This window comes from Giraffa tippelskirchi, chromosome 12 (genome assembly GCF_054371585.1).
Source record: "Giraffa tippelskirchi isolate mGirTip1 chromosome 12, T2T-mGirTip1v1.2.pri, whole genome shotgun sequence".
Classification (NCBI taxonomy): domain Eukaryota; kingdom Metazoa; phylum Chordata; class Mammalia; order Artiodactyla; family Giraffidae; genus Giraffa; species Giraffa tippelskirchi.
Window position 1 is genome coordinate 57,660,875 of NC_137286.1, and position 26,911 is coordinate 57,687,785.

At 42.5% G+C, this 26,911-nt stretch overlaps 1 long non-coding RNA gene across 7 annotated transcripts in view; it reads right to left on the reverse strand.

The window, feature by feature from the left end:
* Nucleotides 1–1,332: 1,332 nt before the first annotated feature.
* LOC145530255 (uncharacterized) overlaps nt 1,333–26,911 on the reverse strand; it is a 46,876-nt gene continuing 21,297 nt past the window's right edge. The window contains exons 4-8 of one of the 7 annotated variants that reach the window (XR_014071609.1): nt 20,169–20,562; nt 19,313–19,415; nt 12,818–12,857; nt 2,471–2,532; nt 1,338–1,892 (exon numbers count right to left, since the gene is read on the reverse strand). This is a non-coding gene — a long non-coding RNA (uncharacterized LOC145530255). Of the gene's footprint in view, nt 1,893–2,470; nt 2,580–12,817; nt 12,858–19,312; nt 19,416–20,168; nt 20,563–26,911 lie in introns of all 7 variants that reach the window. The other 6 variants (XR_014071612.1, XR_014071611.1, XR_014071610.1 and 3 more) reach the window with 6 other exon arrangements.

The following is a 26,911-nucleotide window of genomic DNA, read 5'->3' on the forward strand; positions in this document are numbered from 1 at the left end:
TAAACACTGGACTGCCGGGGAAGTTCTTCATCATTACCTGTTGGTGGGCAGCATTAGCTAGTTCCTTTTCTTAACTGTGAAATATTCCTCTGAGTGAATATACTCTACCTTTACTTATATGCTTTCTGGTGGATGGAGATTTAATTTGCTCTCATTTTGGTACTACCTACTATGATAACTGCTGAAAGTGTTCTGATACATGCCTTTTGAGTGCCCATGGAAAGGAGTTTCTCCAAAGTATACAGACAATTGTTGGGTCATAGTATTAACTTACAGGCAAGTTTTTAAGATATTGTTTTTCAAAATATTTATATCAGTTTACTCTTAGTTCAACTGCGTGTGTGTTCCTGTTCTTTATATTTCAAACATTTGATCTTAACAGATTTTTTTTTTTTAATTTTCCGAAGTCATTGGCAAAAAAGTATTCCCTGGTGGCCTTTTTGTTTTCTCAACTACACACAAGATTGAACTTATCCTCATAGATTTATTGACTATTTTTATTTCCATCTCTGTGAAATGTCTATTCATATCCTTTGTTAATTTTTTATTGGGTTGACTGTTTTGGGGTTTATAGTAGTCCTTTATATATACTGAATACTAATCCTTTACCAGGAATGTGTGTTGCTACAAGTTTCTATGAGTTTTGGAGTCATCTATTTTTTTTTTTTCTTACAATAATTTCTAGAGACTACCTAAATTACCAAAGAAATCATTCGTATTCAAGGATAGGGAGTCTCAATATCATTAAAAAAAAAAAAAGCCAATTCTCTCCAAAGTAGTCCATAGATTCAGTTCACTTCTGACTAAATCTCAAGTTTTTTTTTGAGGCAACGGTTATTTTGTGTAAAATGGAGCATGTGTTGGAATCAGCAGCCTTTCCTATAGCAGCAATCAATAGCCCAGAGGGCATGGGTTAGGAAGTCACAGAGACACAGGTTTAAGTCCTGGTTGTGTGCTCACCAGCTCAACACTGGACTAAATGACTTCTCTGAGTGTCAACAGGTCTAACACCTAATTGGTATTCAGTTGGGATTAAGAATATCTAATGTAGCTTTGTTAACCAGATAAACCAGAGTCAATATCGAGCACACAGCAAGCACTCAGTAAACGCGGGCTGCCTTCTTCTGCTTTCCTTCACTGCCATCCCCAGAGGCACAGAGCGATAAGGACTTCCTGAGCTGGAGGGCCCAGCCCTGTTAGAAATGAGAGGCTCGCCTCACCTAGGACTGGATGATGAAGTGATGTTGTGGGGCTGCCAAGAGTGCAAATGCCTTTCATCTTTGTCCTAGAACATAATTTAAATCTATTTTTTATCACAAGAACTGGAAAATGCAAGCTGCAGAGACAGAGAGCAGCCCGAGGCCTTGACTGTCTCTTTATTCCCTTTGAACTTGATAAAAGCAGTACCTGCCCTTTCTTGAGCCCAGAAGTGAGGCTAACAAGAGGCTGATGACATTGAAGCTTCAGGGTGTCTCATTTGCACAGGACCCTCTGAGGCCCTGGAAGGGGTGCTGATGGGGTATGTAACCATGTTTTTGTGAAATTTTCAAAAGTGAAGTGTTTTCACTGCCACTCACTTAAGGCTGGGTCTTTCTATTGACATTCCATTCGCATGCTTCACATAACGTCCAGTGGTGGTGGAGGAGTGGCCATGAGTACTTTTGGGGCCAGCCTAAGGGGATGTTAAGTTGGTGATACATTTAGTTTGGTTTTCATGGAATATGTGCATGTGATTTGCAGTCACTTCCTTGTAGAGTTGAGTTAATAAGGACTGTCCTAGTGGTGTCCTGGCACCTGGGGTCACTCTGCCATCCACCATGTGGTCTCATCCAGTGTCACGACATCCAGATGCAAGGCCAGCCCTGTGCTACGTAGCGTGTCCAACATCGAAACTATAGGATGGGAAGAGGAAAAACACAGAATCAGAAGAAGCTAGTCTGTGAAATATCCTTCCAGGTCTCATGGCTCATATATTCATATGAAAGCAACTTGAGATATTTTAAAATTTGACAACAATCTTAAACATTTCCACATCATCAGTGATTTTTATATGTGTTTCTAAGAGTAGTTGTTTGGGAACCTAAAAGAAGCTTTTCAAACTATCAGTAATACTCCTCCCCCCAAATTTTATAAATTAACCACGTCACAGGAAAGACTAAATTATCTTGCCTGGTTATCTGTAAAAAATATCACAAAATTGTCATTAAAGAGAATACAGCCAGAAGATCTAGGGGAAAAAATTGCTGAGTATGTCAGACAGATAATTAATTATAAATTATGAGCTTTTGTGTGATATTTGCAATATTTGCCAGCTTTAAAACTTTACAGCTTATAATTTATTTTCTATTCTACATATTCTCTTTCATACTCAATTTGATTAATTTGTAACTATGTATTCTTATTCTCAGAGAGGATCCCACAATTGCATAAGATTCCGACCCACAAAACTGAGATTTATCCTTTGTCTTACCTGAAGGTGAGAATCTTCAGTTTAATGAGTGACCTTGGACCCAGTGAAGGAGTCTTTTGGGCCTAGAAAAGAAAGCAACAGTCTCCAAGGCCCTTGCTGAATCATCTAACTTTGGAGAAAACAAAACAGAACTTTAGGTCCCACCCTGATGCTCCAGGCTGGTTGCATCTATCTGAGATTTATCACCCCTGTCTAGAAACCTTCCACTCCCTACACCTTCCCAGAAGACTTATCACCCCCTGTCAGAAACCTTCAACAAACCCGCTGTAAATGGGGAGTCCCTCTGATCCCTTTTGGCGTTCAGCCTGGTCATTAGGCCGACTGTCGCCTCTCCTTGCCTGAATAAAGGTAACCTACTTCCATTGAGGTCGTCTTTCCTTTTCTGCCTTGCCTGAACTATACCCTACAGCCAGAGTGGATGTTACTCCCAGGACTGTGGAGGAGACCGCAGAGGGGTGGCCACCATGCAGTCAGGGCTAGGAGCCAGCACTGGATGGGGTGGGCCGAGGGGACAACTGCTCACGACTCTCTTGCCTCATTTGGAGCAAGTAATGGGACACTCCACACACACAAACCCCAAGCCAGCAGTGTTTATTAACATGGCCTTGGGCAGGATATCTTCTACGGTCACCTCTGCAGCTTGGTGGCCCACCGGGATCCAGAGACTTCGAGTTATAGTCCTTAAGGACGGTCAAGGAGAGTCTGAGAATCCCACCTGCTTCCAGGCTGAAAGGAGTCAAACTAAACAGATAGAATATCTCCCTCCGCAGCACCCATCCCCTCCTCGGGAATTCGGAAGAGGAAATGAGATAGTAAGCAAGAAATCTGTCAGGCAGTCAGGAAGCATTTGTGGAATCCAAACAAAAGATGCAATCAAAGTTTAGGCCCCGAAGCAGCCCAGGTTTGTTTGAAGAGTCGAGTTGTTATCTTTCCGTCTGAACAAGACCCAGTTCTGCCCCCTGACCTTGGGCCACTGCAGGGATGTTTGTGACCAACCAGGCTCTGCAAGTATTTGAAACTGCAAAGGGGCCAGCCGAGCTGCCAAGGCTGGGGTGTAACTTCATCCTTACAGGTGAGCCTTCCCTGCCCTGCCCTCAGGCTCTCTGACCATTGGTTTGGTTTTCTGAGCCCTCTAGAAGTCCTAAGGTCCCCTGGAATCTGAACTTGAGGTTCCAGAAACAGATCAGGCTGGGTGCTCCTGTCTGGCATGCCTCCAAACAGTATCCATCAATCCCGCTCCAGTTCATGCCTCGGTGAAAGCACATGAGATTGGGGAGGTGCTTTACAGGGAGAGGCAGGGCTGGGGGGGCCTGGTGGACGGCCAGACTTGATGGGAGGGATAAACAACTTGGCTAGAAGAGCCTGTCCATTCACTCCAGCTTTCCAGGAAAGCAGCTATCAAAGGCTCACTGCAATAAAACATCCATTTCTGTGTATTCAGCTGTACCACATTTCCTAGCCCCTACCTCCATCTATCAATCATCCTTACAGAAGTGATTCAAGTGAAATGGACAGTGAAAATTAAAACTGCCCAGGCCATCTCTAATTCACTGGGGTTCTTTTCACCTGAAACTTGCAGGACCTGTGTCTGCAAGCTGCTCCGGTCCTTGCCAGACAGTGACAGGAACTGGGCCTATCTCCACTTTCCCCTAAATCTGTCTACAGTGCAAGCATTTATTCAGTCTCATCACAGAGAATGTTGAACATCGTACAAAAAAATTCAGTATCAAAAACAGCAGTCTGTCTCATAGCTGATAGGCAAGGTCCTTCTCCGGCACAGTAAGGAAGTAAGTGTTAGTTGCTCAGTCGTGTCCGACTCTTTGCAACCCCATGAACTGCAGCCTGCCAGGCTCCTCTGTCCATGAGATTCTCCAGGCAAGAATACTGGAGTGGGTAGCCATTTCCTCCTCTCGGGGATCTTCCCAACCCAAGGATTGAACACAGGTCTCCTGCGCTGCAGGTGGATTCTTTACCATCTGAGCCACCAGGGAAGCTTATTGTTTCCTCCTCTGAAAAGAGCAGGTTTGCTAAATTGCCCCAAGTAACTGGAAAAAGGGACCTTTTAAGAAATGTTTTCAATGGTGCCATCTGGTGGACTCATCCTAAAAGTGCTATCTGTGCTTGCAATTAAATTGACTTGGGAGGACAGATTCTAGTACATAATGAGACATTTGATCCCTCAATTTTTCCCTGTGGCTTTCCATTATTTTCCCTCTGGGCATTCTTACCCTCCTTTCCATTCCACTACGATCAACTGATCCTTGAAGCTCCCCCTTTCATTTCATAGCTTTTCTGCTGCATTAGAGCCATTTTACGGCAAGATTTATAGCAATGTCAAGAATAAAGAAAACTGTTGTAAAATTACCATGGACAACATTATAAACTGGCAATAAAATTGGCCATAATGCACAGCTGGTATTTATGTGGGCCACCTGTTCCATTTTAGCCACTCCTGATCAACTGCTTTCACCCCATTCACTGTATTCTGAAAGCCCTTTCACTTGCCTCTTTCTCCTCCAAAGGACTTCAGAACTAATGATAATTTCTAGAATGTGCTGAGGCCTCACATCAAGCCAACCTTGCTTGTCCATGTGGCCATTAGCATGCCTAGAGCCCATTATGGCTGATTCCTCCTTCTGAGTCTTTGAGCTCTGCCCAAACGCAGATAACAGATAGAAGAACAGTTTCACCAAAACTCACAGCAGCTACAAAATACACTTAATCCCAACACACATATTCATATCAGAAAATCAAATGAAATGTTCAAGAAACTATGTACTTCATGATGATGGGAAGGTACTAAGAGCCATAATTTGTAGGAGCAGCTCCAATTTAATGAGCACCTATGCAGCACAGTTTGAAATTTTTACATACTGCTAATCACCTAGAGCCAGACATCCTGGAATGTGAAGTCAAGTGGGCCTTAGGAAGCATCACTATGAACAAAGCTAGTGGAGGTGATGGAATTCCAGTTGAGCTATTTCAAATCCTAAAAGGTGATGCTGTGAAAGTGCTGCACTCGATATGCCAGCAAATTTGGAAAACTCAGCAATGGCCACAGGATTGGAAAAGGCCAGTTTTCATTCCAATCCCAAAGAAAGGCAATGCCAAAGAATGCTCAAACTACCACACAATTGCACTCATCTCACATGCTAGTAAAGTAATGCTCAAAATTCTCCAAGCCAGGCTTCAGCAATACATGAACCGTGAACTTCCAGATGTTGAAGCTGGTTTTAGAAAAGGCAGAGGAACCAGAGATCAAATTGCCAATATCCGCTGGATCATCAAAAAAGCAAGAGAGTTCCAGGAAAACATCTATTTCTGCTTTATTGACTATGCCAAAGCTTTTGACTGTGTGGATCACAATAAACTGGAAAATTCTGAAACAGATGGGAATACCAGACCATCTGACCTGTCTCTTGAGAAACCTGTATGCAGGTCAGGAAGCAACAGTTAGAACTGGACATGGAACAACAGACTGGTTCCAAATAGGAAAAGGAGTACGTCAAGGCTGTATATTGTCACCCTGCTTATTTAACTTATATGCAGAGTACATCATGAGAAACGCTGGGCTGGAAGAAACGCAAGCTGGAATCAAGATTGCCGGGAGAAATATCAATAACCTCAGATATACAGGTGACACTACCCTTATGGCAGAAAGTGAAGAAGAACTAAAGAGCCTCTTGATGAAGGTGAAAGAGGAGAGTGAAAAAGTTGGCTTAAAGCTCAACGTTCAGAAAACTAAGATCATGGCATCTGGTCCCATCACTTCATGGGAAATAGATGGGGAAACAGTGCAAACAATGTCAGACTTTATTTTTTGGGGCTCCAGAATCACTGCTGATGGTGATTGCAGCCATGAAATTAAAAGATGCTTATGCCTTGGAAGGAAGGTTATGGCCAACCTAGATAGCATATTTAAAAGCAGAGACATTACTTTGCCAACAAAAGTCCATCTAGTCAAGGCTATGGTTTTTCCAGTGATCATGTATGGATGTGAGAGTTGGACGGTGAAGAAAGCTGAGCGCCGCAGAATTGATGCTTTTGAACTGTGGTGTTGGAGAAGACTCTTGAGAATCCCTTGGACTGCAAGGAGATCCAATCAATCCATCCTAAAAGAGATCAATCCTGGGTGTTCATTGGAAGGTCTGATGTTGAAGCTGAAACTCCAATACTTTGGCCACCTCATGCGAAGAGTTGACTCATTGGAAAAGACCCTGATGCTGGGTAGGATTGGGGGCGGGAGGAGAAGGAGACGACAGAGGATGAGATAGTTGGATGGCATCACCGACTCGATGGACATGGGTTTGGGTAGACTCCAGGAGTTGGTGATGGACAGAGAGGCCTGGCGTGCTGCAATTCATGGGGTCGCAAACAGTCGGACACGACTGAGCGACTGAACTGAACTGAATCCTTGAAGGAAATGACAACCCACTCCAGTATTCTTGCCTGGAGAATCCCAAGGACAGAGGAGCCTGTCAGGCTACAGTCCATGGGGTCGGATATGACTTAGTGACTAGATCATCATCAATCCTTGCAACAATTCTGCAAGATTGGTTGAATCAGTTATTCATTACCTCTATGACTTTGGTAATAATTTTACCAACTTCAGTTTAAAAGTTAGTCTATCAACAGTTCAGTCAACGTAGCGAGATTCCAGTAGTAATAGCTAAGAGCCACCATATCCCCATTCTATGCTAAGCATCCTTATAAGAACTCTCCATATTACCTCATTTTATTTAGTCACAATGCACTCATAAGGGCTTCCCAGGTAGGACTAGTAATAAAGAATCTACCTGCCAATCCAGGAGATGCAAGAGTTATGGGTTTAATCTGTGGGTCAGGAAGATTCCCTCGAGTAGGAAATGGCAACCAACTCCAGTGTTCTTGCCTGGAAAAATTCTGTGAACAGAGGAGCTGGAAGGCTACAGTCCATGGGGCCACAGAGAGTCAGACCCGACTGAGCAACTAAGCAAAAGCACACACTTATAATGTACTGTGAATATGCTCATTTCATAAAAGAATGCTGATACCCAAAGGAGTTAAGTTACTTGCCAAAGCCAAGAGCTAATAAGTGACAACGCCAGGACATGAACCCAAGAAGTCATATTCCAGTGCTCCTTTGATAACTGTGACTACAACTTAATAATTAACTTAAAAAAAAAAATCAATGAGTCAAGTCAGCACGAATGTTGGAGTAAAGACCCAGAAGTTCTCTTCTCCCTAGAAGCAATGAAAAAATTGGCAAAAATTACCACTATCAACTTTTTTCAGAATGCCAGAAATGAATCAAAAGCTTGCAGCAGTTGGGAAAGCATGTAATTAAAACCAGCTGAATCTTGCTGAGAACAATGAGCTTTGTGGGTTTGCTTAACTGAGTCCTATCTCTAACTCTCTAGCTCAGCAGGAACCTTGAAAGTCATTCCCAGTGAAGGCGCAGAGCCACCAGAGGGAGCCAGGTGGGACTGGAGCTCTTTCAATGCCTCATTCGCAAAGAATTATCATTATCTGACCTACTGGGCGGAGAAGGCAATGGCACCCCACTCCAGTACTCCTGCCTGGAAAATCCCATGGACGGAGGAGCCTGGTAGGCTACACTCCATGGGGTCGCTAAGAGTTGGACACGACTGAGCGACTTCACTTTCACTTTTCCCTTTCATGCACTGGAGAAGGAACTGGCAACCCACTCCAGTACTCTTGCCTGGAGAATCCCAGGGACGGCGGAGCCTGGTGGGCTGCCGTCTATGGGGTCACACAGAGTCGGACACGACTGAAGCGACTTAGCAGCAGCAGCAGCAGACCTACTGGGTCAGACTGCCCAGGGGTCCTCTGAAAGATTCCACTTGCAAAGCTGTCTCTGTGTGTGTATTAGTCACTCAATCATGTCTGACTTGACTGCAGCCTGCCAGACTTCTCTGTCCATGGAATTCTCCAGGCTACCCCACTCCCTTCTCCAGGGGATGTTTCCAACCCAGGGATTGAACCCAGGTCTTCTGCATTGCAGACAGATTCTTTTACCATCTGAGCCACTGTATTTGACCTGACCTGGAGACTTACTGGTTCAATCTCTATCCAATCATTAGCTGACCACTAAGCAAACCAGATAGAGATTTCAATGGCCACAAATGATAAAGAATACAGACTTTATAGAACAAGTTCAAAAAAGTCACCAAATAAACAAAAACAACTAACAATACTCCCTGGGGTAGGGAGAAAATCTGATTTCCAGTAGTGCCACATTATATATTGTTTTAAGTGGCTAGTTTTCAACAGAATTTTCAATGTATGTAAAGAAACAAGTATGGCTCTTTAAAAGGACATAAAATGATCAATAGAAATTGTCTCTGAGCAAGTAAAGATATGGACTGTGCTTTACAAGACTTTAAATCAGTCATTTTAAATACACTCCAAAAGCTAAAGGAAATAATGTCTAAAGAATTGAATGAAATTATGAAAATAATGTCTCACCAAATATAGAATATTCATAAAAGGATATAAATTATATACTAAAAATATAGAAATTCTGGAGTTGAAAAGTACAATGACTGAAATGAAAAATTCACTATAGGGAACAATATCAAGTTAGAACAAGCAGAAGAAAGTGTTGCATATTTGAAGATGGGTCAACCAATGTTATCTAGTCTGAAGAACAGAAAGCAAGTAGAATAAAAAATTAATACAGCCTTAGAGGCTCGTGGGACACCATCAAGAAACCAACTTATACAACGATCCCAGAAGGAGAGGAGAGACAAGGGAACAGAAAGACCACTGGAAGAAATATGACTTAAAATTTCCAAATTTGATGAAAAACACTAATATACACATCTAAGAAACTCAACAAAGTCCAAGTGAGAAACATAAACTCAAAGAGATATACAGCCAGGCACTTCCTAATCAAACTACTAAAAGATACAGGTAAAGAAATAATAGTGAAAGCACAAGAGAGAAGAGAATTATCATGTGCAAGGATCCCTCATCATCTGATTTCTCATCAAAGCAGGAACACCAGAAGATGTTGGATGACACATTCAAACTGCTGACCTAAAAATAAAAGCCTGCTAACAAATAATTCTATATCCAGCAAAACTATCCTTCACAAAAGAAAAATTAGGATTATCCTCAGATAGACAAAAACTGAAAGAATTTATCACTAGACCTGCTCTCCAAGGAGTCATTTAGACTGAAATGAAATGTCACTAGAAAACAGAAACTGTAGGAACCAGGAGCAGTAACTACATAAGTAAATATAGAATACTCTATAGAGGTATTTTTAACATTTTTATTGAAGTATAGTTGATTTACAGTGTTGTATTAATTTCTTATGCACAGTAAAGTTATATATATGCACAAATTATATATATGCACAAACTAAATCTTATGCACAGATTTAGTTATGTATACTTAATTACATATATATACATATTATTTTTCATATTCTTTTCCATGATGGTTTATCACAGGATATTGAATCTGGTTCCCTGTGCTATATAGAATGTCTATCCATTCTATATATAGTACTTTGTATCTACTAATCCCAAATTCCCAAAAGCTTGTATTTTTTATTCTTTGTTTCTTCTATCTGACTTGAAAGCTGAATTGTCATAAATATAAATTATGTTAATGGGCATACTATGTATAAAATGTAATTTCTACAGTAATAAAAGCACAAAGGAGGAGGGAGGAGCATAGCTATATAAGAGCAACATTTTTGTACGCTATTGTAGTTAAACTGAATTATACAAAATAAATTCTAATAACTTATGATAATTATAGTCCTCAAGGTAATCACAAAGAAATCAATTAAAATATATAATAAAAGAATTATCAAGGAAATTAAAATAAAACATCAGAAAACATATATGTATATAACAAAAAGGAAGTCAGTAATGGGAACAACAACCAAAAAGGCATACGATAAATAAAATACAAACAGCCAAATGGCAGGTATAAGTCTATATAACAGACATAGATATAAAATAATTAAACTTTCCAATTAAAAGGCAGAGCTTGGCAGGATGGATTTTTTTTTAAATTACATGATCTAATTCAATAACCTAAACTTCTACTTTGAGAAACAAGAAAACAAAGAGAAACTAAACCCAAGGGAAGCAGAGAAAAGAGATAATAAATATCAAGACGGGGAAAAAAAAGAGATAATGGATAAATAAATTTTTAAAAGACAGAACCAAAACTTAATTCTTTGAAAAGATCCACAAAATTGACCAAAAAATCTTTATACTGGCTAGTGGAGGGAGAGAAGTTTTAAATTACTGAAATCCATAGAGAAAGGATGTTTCTACTAACCTTTTAGAAATAAAAAGGATTGCAAGGAATACTAAGAAAATTTATGCCAACAACTTAGACAACCTAGATGAAATGGACAAGTTCTAGAAAGACAAAAACAACCTAAACTTGGTCAAGAAGAAACAGAAAATCTGAACAGACTTAAAGCAAGTAAAGCAATTGAATTATTAATCAAAAAAGCTCCTACAAAGAAAAGCACATGATCACATGACTTCACTGGTGAATTCTACCAAATACTTAAAGAAGAAATAATACCAACTCTTCACAAACTTCTAAAAAAGAAAACAGAAGGGAAAATTTCAACTTATTTTATGAAGCCAGTATTACCCTGATACCAAAGCCAAATGAAGACATCACAAGAAAAGAAAATTACAGACCAATATATCTTATGAATATGGATGCAAAAATCCTCAACAAAATACTAGAAACCAAATCCAACAACATATATAAAGGGTTATATTCTATGAGGGCTTCCCCAATGACTCAGTGTGTAAAGAATCTGCCTGTAATGCAGGAAACACAGGAGATGTGGGTTAGATCCCTGGGTATAATGAAGGAGAAAAATGGCAACCCATTCTAGCATTCTTGCCTGAAAAATCCCATGGACAGAGGAGCCTGGCGGGCTACAGTCCAAAGGGTCACAAAAAATTGGACATGACTGAGCGACTAAGCACCAGCACCAGCACATACTCTATGAACAAGTAGAATTTATCCAATGCAGAGTAGTTCAATATATAAGAATCAATGTAACACATTGCATTAATAGAACAAAGGTCAAATACTCATGATAGTCTCAACAGAAAAAAAATTGACAAAATACAAGACCACTGCATAGCAATAATACTCAACAAACTAGGAATAAAAGAGAATTTTCTCAACCTGATAAAGCAGATATATGAAAACCCCATACTAATATATCTTACTTAATGGTAAAAAGCTGAAAACTTCAGCGACAAGACAAGGATATCTGCTCTCACAACTTCCATTTAATGTTGTGCTAGAGATTCTAGCTAAAGGAATTTAGGAAAACAAAAGAAATAAAATGAATTCAGATTAAAAAGGAAGATGTGAAACTAACTCGATTAACAGATGACATGATCTTGAATATAGAAAAATCCTTAAAAAATCCATTGAAAAACACATTAGAGCTAATAAATATGTTTATTAAAGTTCCAAGGTATAAGATCAAATACAAAGTCAATTGTACTATACTAGAAATGAACAAACCAAAATGAAATTAAGAAAACAGTTCTAAAATAGCACCAAAAATAACAAAATTTAACAATAAGTAACAAATTTAATAGGGGCTTCCCTGTGGGCCCAGAAGGTAAAGAATCTGCCTGCCATGCAGGAGATGCAGATTCAATCCTGGGTCAGGAAGATCCCCTTGGGAAGGAAATGGCAACCCACTCCGGTATTCTTGTCTGGAGAACCTCATGGACAGAGGAGCCTGGCAGGCTACAGTCCATGGGATCACAAATAAATTTAATGAATGAAATACAAGACTTGTACAATAAAAACTACAAAACATTCTCAAAAATAATTAAAGAGAACATCTAAAAATGGAAATACATCCAAATTTATTGATTAGAAGACTAAATATTGTTATGATGGCAATATTCCCCATTTTATCTATATATTAAATGTAATCCCTTTCAAAATTCTAGCTTTCTTTTTTGCATCAATTGACAAAATCATAAAATTCCTATCAAAATGAAAGGGAGCCAGAAGAGCCAAACAATTTTGAAAAGAAAGCAATGTTGGCAGAGCCTCCAATTTCAAAACCTGCTGCAAAACAATGGTAATCAAGATAGTGAAAAACTGGAATAAGATAAGATATATAGGACAATGGAACAGAATTGAGAATCCTGAAATAACCCGTACACCTATGGCCAATTGATTTTTGACAAGGTGTCAAGATCATTCAGTGTAGAAAGAATGGTCTTTTTAACAGAAGGTAGGGGGGATGAATTGGAAGATTGGGATTGACAATATATACAGTATTAATACTATGCATAAAATAGATAATTAATGAGAACTTACCGTATAGCACAGGGAACTCTGCTCAGTGCTCCGTGGTGACCTACATGGGAAGGAAATCCAAAAAAGAAGGGTTACATGTGTATGTAGAGCTGATTCACTTCGCTGTACAGCAGAAACTAACACAACATTGTAAAGCAAGTATACTCCAATAAAAATTAAAACCAAAAAAAGGAGAGAGATAGTGCTTGGATAACTGGATATTCCCATACAAAAGAATAGACTTGGACCCCTACTTTACACCACATACAAAAAATACCTCAAAACTGAGGATCAAAGACCCAAATGCAACAACTGAAACCATAAAAATCTTATATTTTAAAAACTCATAATTTGTCAGTAGCAAAATAAATAAGCTAACTTAATAATGGGCAAAGGATTGGAATAGACATTTGTCCAAAGAAGATATGCAGATGATTAGTAGGCACATGAAACAGTGCTCAGGATCATTGATAATTAAGATATTAACACAGATCAAAACCACAAGGAGACACCATTTCACACCTACTAGGGTATCTATTATAATTTTTTAAATTAAAAAAAAAAAGACAATAGCTAGTGTTGGTGAACCCTCACATATGTTTTGAGTACATAGAATGAGGAAGCCACTTTGGAGAACACTCTGCACTCCTCAAAATGTGACCCAGCAATTCTACTTCTAGGTATATTACAAAGAGAATGAAAGCATGACCTGCATCATGAAACATCACACACACACACACACACACACACACACACACACACACACAAACTTGTTATAAAAACACAACACAACTTCTTGTACATGAATATCCACAACAGCATTATTCATAACACCCAAGAGGTGGAAGTAACCATGGATGTCATAAGGCCCAAATCCATCAAATGATAAATGATAAACAAAAGCTGGTATATCCATATGATGGACCAGTATACAACCATAAACAGGAGTGAAGAACTACTGATGCTACAGCATGGCTAACCTTTAAAACATTACACTAAGTAGAAGAAGTCAGACACTAAGGATCATATAAGTATGATTCTACCTACATACCATGTCCAGAATAGGAAAGTGCATGGAGACATAAAGCAGATTAAAGGCTGTCAGGGGCTGGAGGGAGGAGAAAATGGGGAGTGACTGCTAAGGTACTAGTTTTCTCTTTGGGATAATGAAATGTTCTGAAATTAGATAGTAGTGATAGTTGCATAATCTAGTGAATACACTGAAGAACACTGAATTGTACATTTTAAAATGATGAATTTTATGTTATGTGAATTATATCTCAGTTTTTAAATACATTCTTAAGGTCAAACAAATCTTTTACATTTATGTAGTGATGTGTAGTTCCCAATTTGTGTTCTTTACAGCTTCTGGTTTGACTTTCACATTCTTGTCCCATGTGAAAGTCAAATGAGCCTTACAACTCAGCTGGTCATTTGGGGGTTCAGAGTCTTTCCTTTTTTTCTTTGTCAAACCCTAGGGCATTGTTTTAGTCAGGACCAAAGCCTGGAGCAGCGTAGAACTCTTGTTCAGATTCCACTAGAGAGAACTTGGTCATATGGCTGATATCTACTTTGGATGGAGGCTCAGAAATGTAATCTAGCCATGTACCCAGTGTCAGAGAAAAATCTGTCTATCAGATTCTGATGAAAGGCTTCTCTCTTTGCCACAGACATCAAATTCTTTAGGCAAAACTCATTGGAGGACCAGCCTGTGAGTCACTAGCCATTCTGCAAAAGCACATCTGGAGATGACCACGACCACCTGTCATAAGAAATCAGCTCCTCTGTCTCACCTGCAAGAACCTCCGTCATCTAGCTCCAGCTCACTCAGGCTGCTCGGTGATCCCTAGTCCTTACCCTATGACATGCTCCAGTTCACCTGGTTTCATGAGCGTGCGCTGATCATTCCAGTCCTGCCACCTTGCTCACATGTTTGCCTCTCTCCCTTCGCTCCATCTAACATTTACCCTTCCTCCAAGTCCAGTGTGACCTCGCCCGTGAAGCCACCTCGACAAGCAGCCTGCGCCTGGCTGTGTCTCCCTGAGCTCGTAGCAAGCATGGAGCTCTACCTTGCAGGGTGTTGACCACACTTTATCCAGAATGAAGCACCTTATGGGGAGGTTACCCTGATAGACGAACCTAGAGTGTATCTCCTGGGTCACACACAGTAAGACAAAAGATCTTCCCTCAATTATTTCATTCTCTGATAGGGGAGATAACATCATTATCCATAGAAGACATTCAGTTAAACTGCCCCAGGAGTCCACACGTTGGAAGAAGGTTTCTCCTGAACAGAGAGATGGGAACATTGACTGGAGAAATGTTGGGGTCAGACCATGAAAGTATGTGACAGGCGAGAGACGGTGTCCTTTCCACCTGAGTCCCCCCCACCCCAAACCCAGGGCATCCTTCACACCAGCTACCCAGGGCATCCTTCACACCAGCTACCCAGGGCATCCTTCACACCAGCTACCCAGTGCATCCTTCACACCAGCTACCAAAGTGGTCTTTCTAATACCTGGCCAGGCCAATCTGCTGCTGAAAACCCTTCCTAATTCTCTGTATCTCACAGCAACGTTTTCCATCACATCACAACATCAAGCGTTCCACAGACAGTGAGTTCTCGGCCAGCACTATAATAAACAACCCTCAAAAACTCAAAATGCACATCCACTCAGTTAATGGTCTGAGTGTTCTCTGGTCAAAAAAGGCCACCTACCTTTTTTCAAGTTGTTTTTTTTAATTGAAGGTTAGTTGATACATGATATTATATAACTGACACTATAACAATATAGTGACTCATAATTTTTAAAGATTATACTTCATTTATGTGAAAGTGTTGGTTGCTCAGTCGTGTCCAACTCTTTGCAATCCCATGGATTGTAGCCCACCAGGCTCCTCTGTTCATGGAATTCTCCAGGCAAGAATAGTGGAATGGGTTGCCATGCCCTTCTCCAGGAGATCTTCCCAACCCAGGGATCGAACCTGGGTCTCCCACATTACAAGCGTATTCTTTGCTGTCTGAGCCACCAGGACTCTCCGTGTATAGTTATTATAAAATATTGGCTATCTTCCTCATGTTGTAGCTTATTTTGTACATAATAGTTTTTACCTTTTAATCCCCTACCCTCTCCACACTGGTAACCACTGGTTTGTTCTCTATACATATGAGTCTGCTTCTTTTTGTTATAGCCACTAGTTTGTTGAATTTTTTGGATTCCACAAATAAGTTAGATCATACAGTATTTTTATTTCTCTGTCTCACATTTCACTTAGCATTATACCCTCCAACTCCATCCATGTTGCTGCAAATGCAAAATTTCATTTTTTATGGCTGAGTAGTATTTCACTGTCTATATAAACCATGTCTTTATCTATTCATCTGCTGATGGGCACTTAGTTAATTCCTGCTTTCCTCAAGTGCACTTGACCCCAGGATGTTTTTTTTCCCTTGAATATCTTTTGTCCATCTCAAGGTGCTGGTATGGTCTGTACGGGAAACAGCTGACCTGCCAGATGGCGCTCAACCCCCCTGGAAGCTGATTCCGTGTAGCTGTACAGCCTTTGCTCCCACCCCACCCTCATCTTGCTGTGAGCTTTAGCTACACTGAAATTCTCACACAGCCTCCTGGGTATACCGCTGTGCACTTGCCTTTCTTTTGCCAAGGCCCTCTTTCTTCTTGGGCTTCTCTGATAACTCAGTTGGTAAAGAATCCACCTGCAATGCAGGAGACCCTGATTCGATACCTGGGTCAGAAAGAGAGAAAGGATAGGCTACCCACGCCAGTATTCTTGGGCTTCCCTTATGGCTCAGCTGGTAAAAAATCCACCTGCAATGCAGGAGACCTGTGTTCGATCCCTGGGTTGGGAAGATCCCCTGGAGAAGGGAACGGCTACCCACCCCAGTATTCTGTCCTGGAGAATTCCATGAGTCCATGGGGTGGCAAAGAGTCAGACACAACTTTCACTTTCACTTTCTTTGCTCTCAGGTAAACCCCACGCCCACTCCTGGTAGGTCCTCTGCTGAATCTCAGGCCGGTCCCTGCAGGCAGAGCTGACCTGCTTCCTCTGAACTGCCCTTGAATGTCCTTGGAATTTTGCATGGTTTGGCAGTTACACGTATTCACTTGGTTTTAGATGTTTAAAAGTCAGTGTCTCCCAGTCTAATGGGAACTTCTGAGGATAAAGAATATACCTATTTCTTTTGTTACATCCCTGGTCTTGACCCTGAGTTGTGTTCAGCAGATGCTTCTATGAGTGAGTGATAAAATGGGGTCTTTGCAGATGTGACCTAATACTTTATCCCAGTTGCCTCTGGTTATTAGCTATCCCGGGGGGGGGGGGGAGGAAATATCAGATTTTGTGGTTGAAGTTGCGTGCTCTATTCATTAGAGATCCAGGGAGCACATGAGCAAATTAAGGCTGAAGAGGGAGATACAAGGGGCCTTGTCTAACCCAGCCTTTCCCAAACACACAGGCCCTAACTCTGGGGACTGTGAGCGACACAGAGCCGATGCCATGTTGGCCCAGCCTCTGTGTTCTGCACGGGAAGTGCGCAGATTTCTCTTCTGATGAGATAGGCTCCCGGCCTCTGCCCCGTTCCCCACCCACCATTCCCTCCTCTCGTTTCTCTGCCTTCCCCTCTGCAGGACAGTGAAGACCACGTGGACCCTCCCAAATCTGATCCCGTCCGCTCACGGTGATCTGCCTCACCTTCACTCAGATGTCATCCCTCACATGCCATAAGGCGGTGTCCTCAGCTCCACCTCAATGCCTGTCGCCCCATCCTTCCCACTGTCACCCCATTACCCCATCACTCTCCCCCTTAGGAACACAGTGTTCCAACAGCCCCACAGACACAAAGGAGGAACCTCAGTGAGATTTCCCCCTAGACCCTGATAGCTAAGCCATCACACTAGGCCCCAAATTCAAAGGTCTCCTGGATCTGCATCTGGGTTTGTTGGTAGCTCAGGTTTTAACTGGCAGTAGACAGCCTTGCCCAAGGCCGTTGGGACCCTCCTGTTCTACTGAATTTGATGGGGGCCACCAACTACCTTTACTATAAAAGGTCAAGCCATTTCCCCAGCACAAGTTAAAAGAACAAGCCACAGAAGATAAAATTTAAGAAAACTGTGTCCAAAGAGACTCTCCATTAAGATCTTCCCAAGCTCCCAGGGCTCTTTGAAATGTGCTGTGAGAAAAACAGAGCCAGCTTCCTTTACACGTTTCTCATCTTTATTCCAGTTTTTTCAAGGTTTGGAGACTTCTGTCAGGGGCCACACAGGAGAAGTCACTGGGATGGGGGCAGCAGTCCAGGGTCTGCATGGCATTTTGCCGCAGCAATAGCAGTCACTGGGGTCTTCCGCTTTCAGAGGAAGCCCCCTATCCTTCAAACTGGGCTCTCTTCCTGCCCTTTAGGCTACAAGTCTGATGCAAAAAGGGTCATGCAGTTAGCATGAACCCCTCCACACCTGGCCTCCTGGCTGCCCTGGTCTGAGCTCAGGCCCCCACCTGCCCTCTGATGGCATCAAATGTCATGTTAGGATAACTTCAAGGCATCGTCTAGGTCTTGGAACCTTAGGTCAATCCCAAAGACCTGGGTTCCCTTGGAAAATCCTCGAGGCTGCACAGCAGTACTTGGACCCATTGGCTTGAGGGTACATGTCTTTTAAAAACTCTCGGTGCAAGAGAAAGAAACTTAGGAATCATAGAATAGAATGCCTCCTAAAGGATGGAGCCCATATCACTAGGGAAAGTGAGATGATCTCAAGTGCCATCAAGAGAAATTAAATCACACAGAGAGGAAGTTTTCGATCCTTCTCATTAGGGCAAGAAGAAAGTTCCAGCTTGGTGATACAATTTCTCTAACACTCCCCACCACATACTGATGGTTCTCTTCAACCTGTAGGGACAGGACTTCAGATCTGAGCCTTGGGAGCTGTCATACTTCCTTGTTTTTATGTTACTTGTTTTTTAAAATACTTATTTTCTCTTCATGGCAAATAACAATAGTTTTCCAGTTGTGGGAATGATACAAAGTTTTCTTTCCAAAATAAACAGAAGCTCAAAACAAGTCCACTGGAAGAGAACAAATCAGGGGGTGTTCTGTAGACACCAGCCCTGGCAAGTGTTCTATGAATGATTGAACTGCGGGAGTTCCCTTTTTTCAGAGATGAGAAAACCTAATCAGAGCAGCCACGTGCTCAACCCATGGAGGTGAAATGGACCTGAAAGGCCCAGAGGAAGGGCATTAATTAGGCTTTAACTTTTATTAAGAAGATATAATTGGTGGTAGATCCTACTAGCTTCTCCATCCTCCTCTTCTCCTTGGACCTCCATGTCTAGCTGGACACAATGCTGTCCAGACAAAATGCCCCTCTCCTGTCACTCTCACTAAGGTGTGAGTGATGACTAAGTCCTAATCAACAAGATGAAAACAGGTTTTCTGTGAAACTCCCAAGAAGTCTTTTCATGAGAAAGACCCACTCTCTCCTTTCTCTCCTCCCATCATCTTACCATCTGGAATCATGATGTGATGGCTGGAGCCCTAGAAGCCACCTTTGGACAATGAGGATGAAGCCGCATGTAGCCAAACTGGAAGTAGTCTGGGAAGCTCAACCTGTCGAGGAACACACACCTCTGCACTTTTACATGAGAAGGAGACATTTGCATTGTATTTAAGTTCTTTTAATTTGGAGGGTTTGTGCCACCAAACTTAATGTGAACTGGTATATAAGCTTTGCTCCCTAGTGCAGAATTCTTTGGCATGGACACAGTCCTATATGATCCCTGTCTTGCTTTATCCTCATAACAACCTTGAGAGATATGTAGGTAAAGCATATCCTGTCCTTTTTTGAAAAACATAGATGAAAGTACTGTAAGGCCCATAGGTGGCAGGAGGCCAGAGGTGTTGGTCAGGACTGAGTTGTCACACCCTGAGCCCAAGCTCAGTCTCTGCCTCCAATGAGCCTGACTTGGCAAGGCTCATTCTTGACCTGACCATTCTCCAGCCCCCGAGACAACCATTCAGGAGAGCCCCCACCTCAGTCAGTGTCTGCTTTCCCTAAGCAGCATCTTTGGCTTACATCCCAAAGAACTCTGTATAATATTAGATGAAGCAACACCCCTACCTCACCCACACACTCAGGCCTTCCCTTATTTACAATTTAAAACCACGCTTTCAGCTTTCATCCAAGGCTAGAATAAGAAAGTACCAAGGGCAGCCTTTTACCACTTATTTTTCACAAATCCATGGCAGCCAGTTCCAGACCAGCCATGTGGTCATGGAGATGGCTGGGATTTGCTGCCTGAACTGATGAAACATCATTCCTGCAACAGCGCCTCAGGATACGTGTGGGGTGAGGTGCCTCACCTGGCGCCGGTCCAGGTCAGCCCAATAGCCGCACAGAGCCTGTTCAGAGCCAGGAGCTCCCAGCAGCGTGTGCTGTGTCTTCAGGCCACCTCACCAGGCACAAGGCTTCTGCGAGTACTTTTCCTGCTGGGTCTGATGAAGCAATGGGAAGTTTGCAGGGCTGAGCTTCAGAAAGATGCAGGAGCAGGGCAGCAGTGAAAGCACTGCGGGTCATCGAGGACCACAAGTCTGGAGGTGAGTGAGCCTCCTGGACGGGACTTTCGAAGTTGAGATGAATAAGCAGCACATGGAAGCCCAGGAACTAATCCTCCTGATGGATTCCACATTGCTCGCTTCCTCATTAGCATTCTTTACCCAGTTGGAGGCCTCTGCATCTTAAGAGAGATGTCAAGACCTGGAGATGATTCAGGGAACAGCAATAAAAATGATTAAAGGGCAGGGAAGTAGGTCTTAGAAAAGGTGAGTGGAGACTTTGAGGTTGGAGGAAACAAGACCACGAGTGACTCTAACCGTGGTCTTTGAGCTAAAGGTCGAAAGCATCTGAGCCCTGGAAAACTCACTCACACCCTGGCTGCCTCCAGTGGAAATAATGTCTTGGTATCTTGAAATAACTTCTTTTAAACCTCGATTTTTTTTTTTTTAAATTTCATCCAGGTGATGGTGTGTTAACCCAGCTGAGTCTAAATCAAGCACAGACATTTGCCTCATGAAAGTTATCTCAACCATGTGTTGGTCCCTGTTTTGGACTTTCATCAAGTGAAATGAACACAGGGACTTGTTGAATCTACAATTTTAGATAAAGAGGGTGAAAGAGATGTGGGAATTCTCAACCTGGTCAGAGAATGGGTTGTGAAGGGAGTGCTAGAGTACCATGGGGAAGAAGAAAGACAAAAAGGCCAAACACTCTGTGGGTCAACTAAGGTCGACCAGTTGTCCCAGGTGGACACAGACACCAGGGACAAGTAAGCCCTGGTGCCTGCCCTTGAGGGGCTCTGGGTGAGTTCAACCTTGTGGAGTGAGAAGTGTCCAGACGGGGTCAGAGGCAGGAGCTGTGAACTCACAGATGATGAGCACCCACCTCCCTCTGAACAAGGATATTCTCATCCAATCTGGGAAGTATTTGTCATCTGACCTGGAGTTTTCTGAAGTTTGCTGCCCGAGGTTGCAAAATCAGTGAGCAACACAGCCAAGATGAATTTGAGAAAGCAGCTCTAAACTCATCCCATTTTATCCATTTAAAGGATCATCTCCTCTTATCTGTGGCTTCCCAGATGGCTCAATGGGTAAGGAATCTGCTCGCAATGCAGGAGACACAAGAGACTCAAGTTCGATCTCTGGGTGGGGAAGATCCCCTGGAGGAGGGCCTGGAGAATCCCATGTACAGAGGAGCCCAGTGGGCTACAGTCCATGGGGTCGCAAAGAGTCAGGCATGACTGAGCAACTAAGCACAGAACAGCACTCCTCTTAGCTACCTAGAGAGAAACTAACAGTGATCAACCAACCAGTGTTTACTGAGGACCTACTACATCTGAGATGCTATAGAGGTTTATGGTCAAGACATCTGACCCAAAGTGACTAGGATCCTAAGGAGAATCAGACAAGGTTATTTATGAACACTAGGTAGTTATGAGACATCACAGAGTCCATACTGGTCCACCTACTCACCTCCAACCTGTTTTTCAGGGTTTCAGGATGCAACTGTGGCCCAGAAAGGTGAAATGACTTTGATGGTGGGGTCTTTTGACTCCCAGGCCAGGGCTGTCTGCAGCAGCCAGTGCATCAGGCTACAAATGGTAAGAACCCAGTATGGATGCCAGTCCTGAGGATGTGTGACCTCAGACAGAGGAGAACAGATTCTATGCAGTGGAACAGGATGACTCTGGGGAGAATTACAACTAGAAGAAAAATGATTGCACTGATCTGGGGCAAAGAGGTAGGACAATCTCATCCATGAAAATAGCCTTTTCTTGTCCCACACATATTAGAGTAAATCAGTATCGATATGCCATGAAGCATATTGATGCAGTCATAATGCAGTCCACTAGTTCACTTCAGTTCAGTTCAGTCGCTCAGTCATGTCTGACTCTTTGTGACTGCATGGACTGCAGCATGCCAGGCCTCCCTCTCCATCACCAACTCCTGGAGTTTACTCAAACTCATGTCCATCGAGTCGGTGAGGCCATCCAACCATCTCATCATCTGCCATCCCTTTTTCCTCCTGCCTTCAATCTTTCCCAGCATCAAGGTTTTTTCCAATGAGTCAGTTCTTTGCATCAGATGGCCAAAGTATTGGAGCTTCAGCATCAGTCCTTCCAGTGAGTATTCAGGACTGATTTCCTTTAGGATGGACTGGTTGAATCTCCTTGCAGTCCAAGGGATTCTCAAGAGTCTTCTCCAACACCACAGTTCAAAAGCATCAATTCTTCTGCACTCAGCTTTCTTCACCGTCCAACTCTCACATCCATACATGACCACTGGAAAAACCATAGCTTTGACTAGATGAACCTTTGTTGGCAAGGTAATGCCTCTGCTTTTTAATATGCTGTCTAGGCTGGTCATAACTTTTCTTCCAAGGAGTAAGCGTCTTTTAATTTCATGGCTGCAGTCAGCATCTGTAGTGATTTTTGGAGCCCAGAAAATAAAGTCTGTCACTGTTTCCACTGTTTGCCCATCTATTTGCCATGAAATGATGGGAACAGAAGCCACGATCTTGGTTTTCTGAATGTGGAGTTTTAAGCCAACTTCTTCACTCTCCTCTTTCACTTTCACCAAGAGGCTCTTCAGTTCTTCACTTTCTGCCATAAGGGTGTTGTCATCTGCAAGTCTGAGGTTATTGATATTTCTCCCGGCAATCTTGATTCCAGCTTGTGTTTCATCCAGCCCAGCGTTTCTCATGATGTACTCCACATATAAGTTAAATAAGCAGGGTGACAATACACAGCCTTGACGTACTCCTTTTCCAATTTGGAACCGGTATGTTGTTCCATGGCCAGTTCTAACTGTTGCTTCTTGACCTGCATACAGGTTTCTCAGGAGGCATGTCAGGTGGCCTGGTATTTCCAGCTCTTTAAGAATTTTCCAGTTTGTTGTGATCCACACAGTCAAAGGCTTTGGCATAGTCAAAAAAGCAGAAATAGATGTTTTTCTGGAACCCTCTTGCTTTTTCAATGATCCAGCAGATGTTGGCAATTTGATCGCTGGTTCCTCTGCCTTTTCTAAATCCAGCTAGAACATCTGGAAGCTCATGGTTTACATACTGTTGAAGCCTGGCTTGGAGAATTTTGAGCATTACTTTGCTAGCATGTGAGATAAGTGCAATTGTGCGGTACTTTGAACATTCTTTGTCATTGCCTTTCTTTGGGGTTGGAATGAAAACTGACTTGTCCAGTCCTGTGGCCACTGCTGAGTTTTCCAAATTTGCTGACATATTGAGTGCAGCACTTTCACAGCATCATCTTTTAGGATTTGAAATAGCTCAGCTGGAATTCCATCACCTCCACTAGCTTTGTTCATAGTGATGCTCCCAAAGGCCCACTTGACTTTGCATTCCAGGATGTCTGACTCTAGGTGAGTGATCATACCATCATGATTATCTGGGTCATGAAGAACTTTTTTGTATAGTTCTTCTGTGTAATCTTAATATCTTAATATCTTCTGCTTCTGTTAGGTCCATACCACTTCTGTCCTTTATTGTGCCCATCTTTGCATGAAATGTTCCCTTGGTATCTCTAATTTTCTTGAAGATATTGCTAGTCTTTCCCATTCTATTGTTTTCCTCTATGTCCTTGCAATGATCACTGAGGAAGGCTTTCTTATCTCTCCTTGCTATTCTTTGGAATTCTGTATTCAAATGGGTGTATCTTTCCTTTTCTCCTTTGCTTTTCACTTCTCTTCTTTTCATAGTTATTTGTAAGGCCTCCTTAGACAACCATTTTGCATTTTGCATTTCTTTTTCTTGGGGATGGTCTTGATCACTGTCTCCTGTACAATGTCACAAACTGCTGTCTGCAGCTCTTCAGGGACTCTGTCTATCAGATCTAATCCCTTGAATCTATTTCTCACTTCCACTGTATAATCATAAGGGATTGGATTTAGGTCATACCTGAATGGTCTGGTGGTTTTCCCTACTTTCTGCAATTTAAGTCTGAATTTGGCAATAAGAGGTTCATGAGCTGAGCCACAGTCAGCTCCCGGTCTTGTTTTTGCTGACTGTATAGAGCTTCTCCATCTGTGGCTGCAAAGAATGCAATTAATCTGATTTCGGTCTTGACCATCTGGTGATGTCCATGTATAGAGTCTTCTCTTGTGTTGTTGGAAAAGGATGTTTGCTATGACCCGTGGGTTCTCTTGGCAAAAATCTATTAGCCTTTGCCCTGCTTCATTCTTCAGTCCAAGGCCAAATTTGCCTGTTACTCCAGGTGTTTCTTGACTTCCTACTATTGCATTCCAGTCCCCTATAATGAAAAGGACATCTTTTGGGGGTGTTAGTTCTAGAAGGTCTTGTAGGTCTTCATAGAACCATTCAACTTCAGCATTACTGGTCGGGGCATAGACTTGGATTACTGTGATATTGAATGGTTTTCCTTGGAAATGAACAAAGATCATTCTGTCATTTTTGAGACTGCATCCAAGTACTGCATTTCGGACTCTTTTGTTGAGTGTGATGGCTACTCCATTTCTTCTAAGGGATTCTTGCCTACAGTAGTAGATATAATGGTCATCTGAGTTAAATTCACCCATTCCAGCCCATCTTAGTTCACTGATTCCTAAGATGTCAATGTTCACTCTGATAAAACACCTACCTATACATGCACACACAGCTGTAGTCTCTCCAGATTGCTGCTGCTGCAAGAGATGATGTGCATGTGTGTTTGTTGCTCAGTTGTGTCTGACTCTTTGTGACCCCATGGATTATAGCCCACCAGGCTCCTCTGCTCATGGGCTTTCCCAGGCAAGAATACTGGAGTGGGTTGCCATTTCCTTCTCCAGGGAATTTTCCCAACCCAGGGATTGAACCCAGCTCTCCTGCATTGCAGGTGCTTGCTTTACCTTCTGAGCCTCATGTTCTCAAGAGATAATGGGAAGTCAATAATGCACTGTCCACTATTTAAGGATGTATTTAACACAATACAACATTATGAATGACACACTATTTATTTTGGAAGTGGAGTCAGGAAGCTTGGAAGCAGGAGAAAAGAAGAGGAAACTTTCATAAAATAATTATCATCCATTCTTAGAGTATCCCATGAGTGCCTCTGCAGCAGACCCTGGTGCTTGCCTGCCTAACAGACATTCCCCCTTCACCTCACTCCGTGCCATCTGAATTCTGGCTTTGTATCGGGACTGTGTGCTCTACCAAGGTCATGAGTCACACTGATTCTGCATAGGATGGCAACACTAATCTCATTTTTCAGACAACCAGGTTCTCAACCTCCACTGTAGTTAGAGTGGAGGGCCCATATGATTCAGTTCTTACCTATAATGTTTATGGGAAAATCCTCTAGTTAGGACACAAGCTTCAGGGGCACCAAACAAGACTTGCCCACTCGGTGGACTCCCCTCACTGCTGTCTTGCAGGCTCAGCCCTAAGTGGGATGCTTGCCATCCTCATCTTGCACTCTTGTAGCAAGCCCAGCTATTGGAGAACTGAGCTCAGGGTCTGCCTCTTCTATTAGCTGGTCCTGAGGAGCCCCCCATCCCCCACTTGCAGCCATAAGTCTGAGCTGATGGAGATACAGAAGATTGGTGGTGCTGGTTAATCTGAGAACCTGGGCCACCTGCCCATGAAGCTTACTTGGTCCCACTCTCAGATGCACCACTGTCACCTTCTGCCTTGGTGAGTCAGATGGAAGCAAACTCACTGTGGGACTATGTGGTCACCTGGTGATATCCAATGACAACTGCTCTGCTCCTGCTGGGCTTCTTGGGTGGCTTAGACAGTAAAGAATCTGCCTGCAGTGTGGGGGACCTGGTTTGGATCCCTGTTTTGGGAAGATCCTCTGGAGAAAGGAAAGGCTACCCACTCCAGTATTCTTGCCTGAAGAATTCCATGGACAGAGGAGCCTAGAGGGCTACAGTCCATGAGGTCACAGAGTTGGACATGACTGAGCAACTAACACACTGCCTCTGCTAGGGCCAGTTTCATGTCAGGATCTTTGTCTCAGGTGGTTGATAATTCCTGATGCAGATGCTGTGGCCTTGCCCTAGAACCCTAGGTATCTACATAATGGTTCTCACACTATCTTGGAGCTCACAGTTACCATAGAGGATCCTCAATAGCTTGAACCACAGCCTGAAACTGCTACAGCCCTTTCCTGCTCTGCAAGAAGCAATACTTTTGTTCTGTTCTTTGAAGGAGCTGTCACAGTATGCATAAGACCACTAGACCCATAAAAAGGAGCCACAAACTACCAGAATACAGAAAGGCCACCCCAAACACAGCAATCTAAACAAGATGAAAAGGCAGAGAAATACTCAGCAGGTAAAGGAACGTGATAAATGCCCACCAAACCAAACAAAAGAGGAGGAGATAGGGAGTCTACCTCAAAAACAATTTAGAATAATGATAATAAAAATGATCCAAAATCTTGAAAACAAAATGGAGTTACAGATAAATAGCCTGGAGACAAGGATTGAGAAGATGAAAGAAATGTTTAACAAGAATCTAGAAGAAATAAAAAAGAGTCAGTTAATAATGAATAATGCAATAAGCGAGATCAAAAACACTCTGGAGGGAACCAACA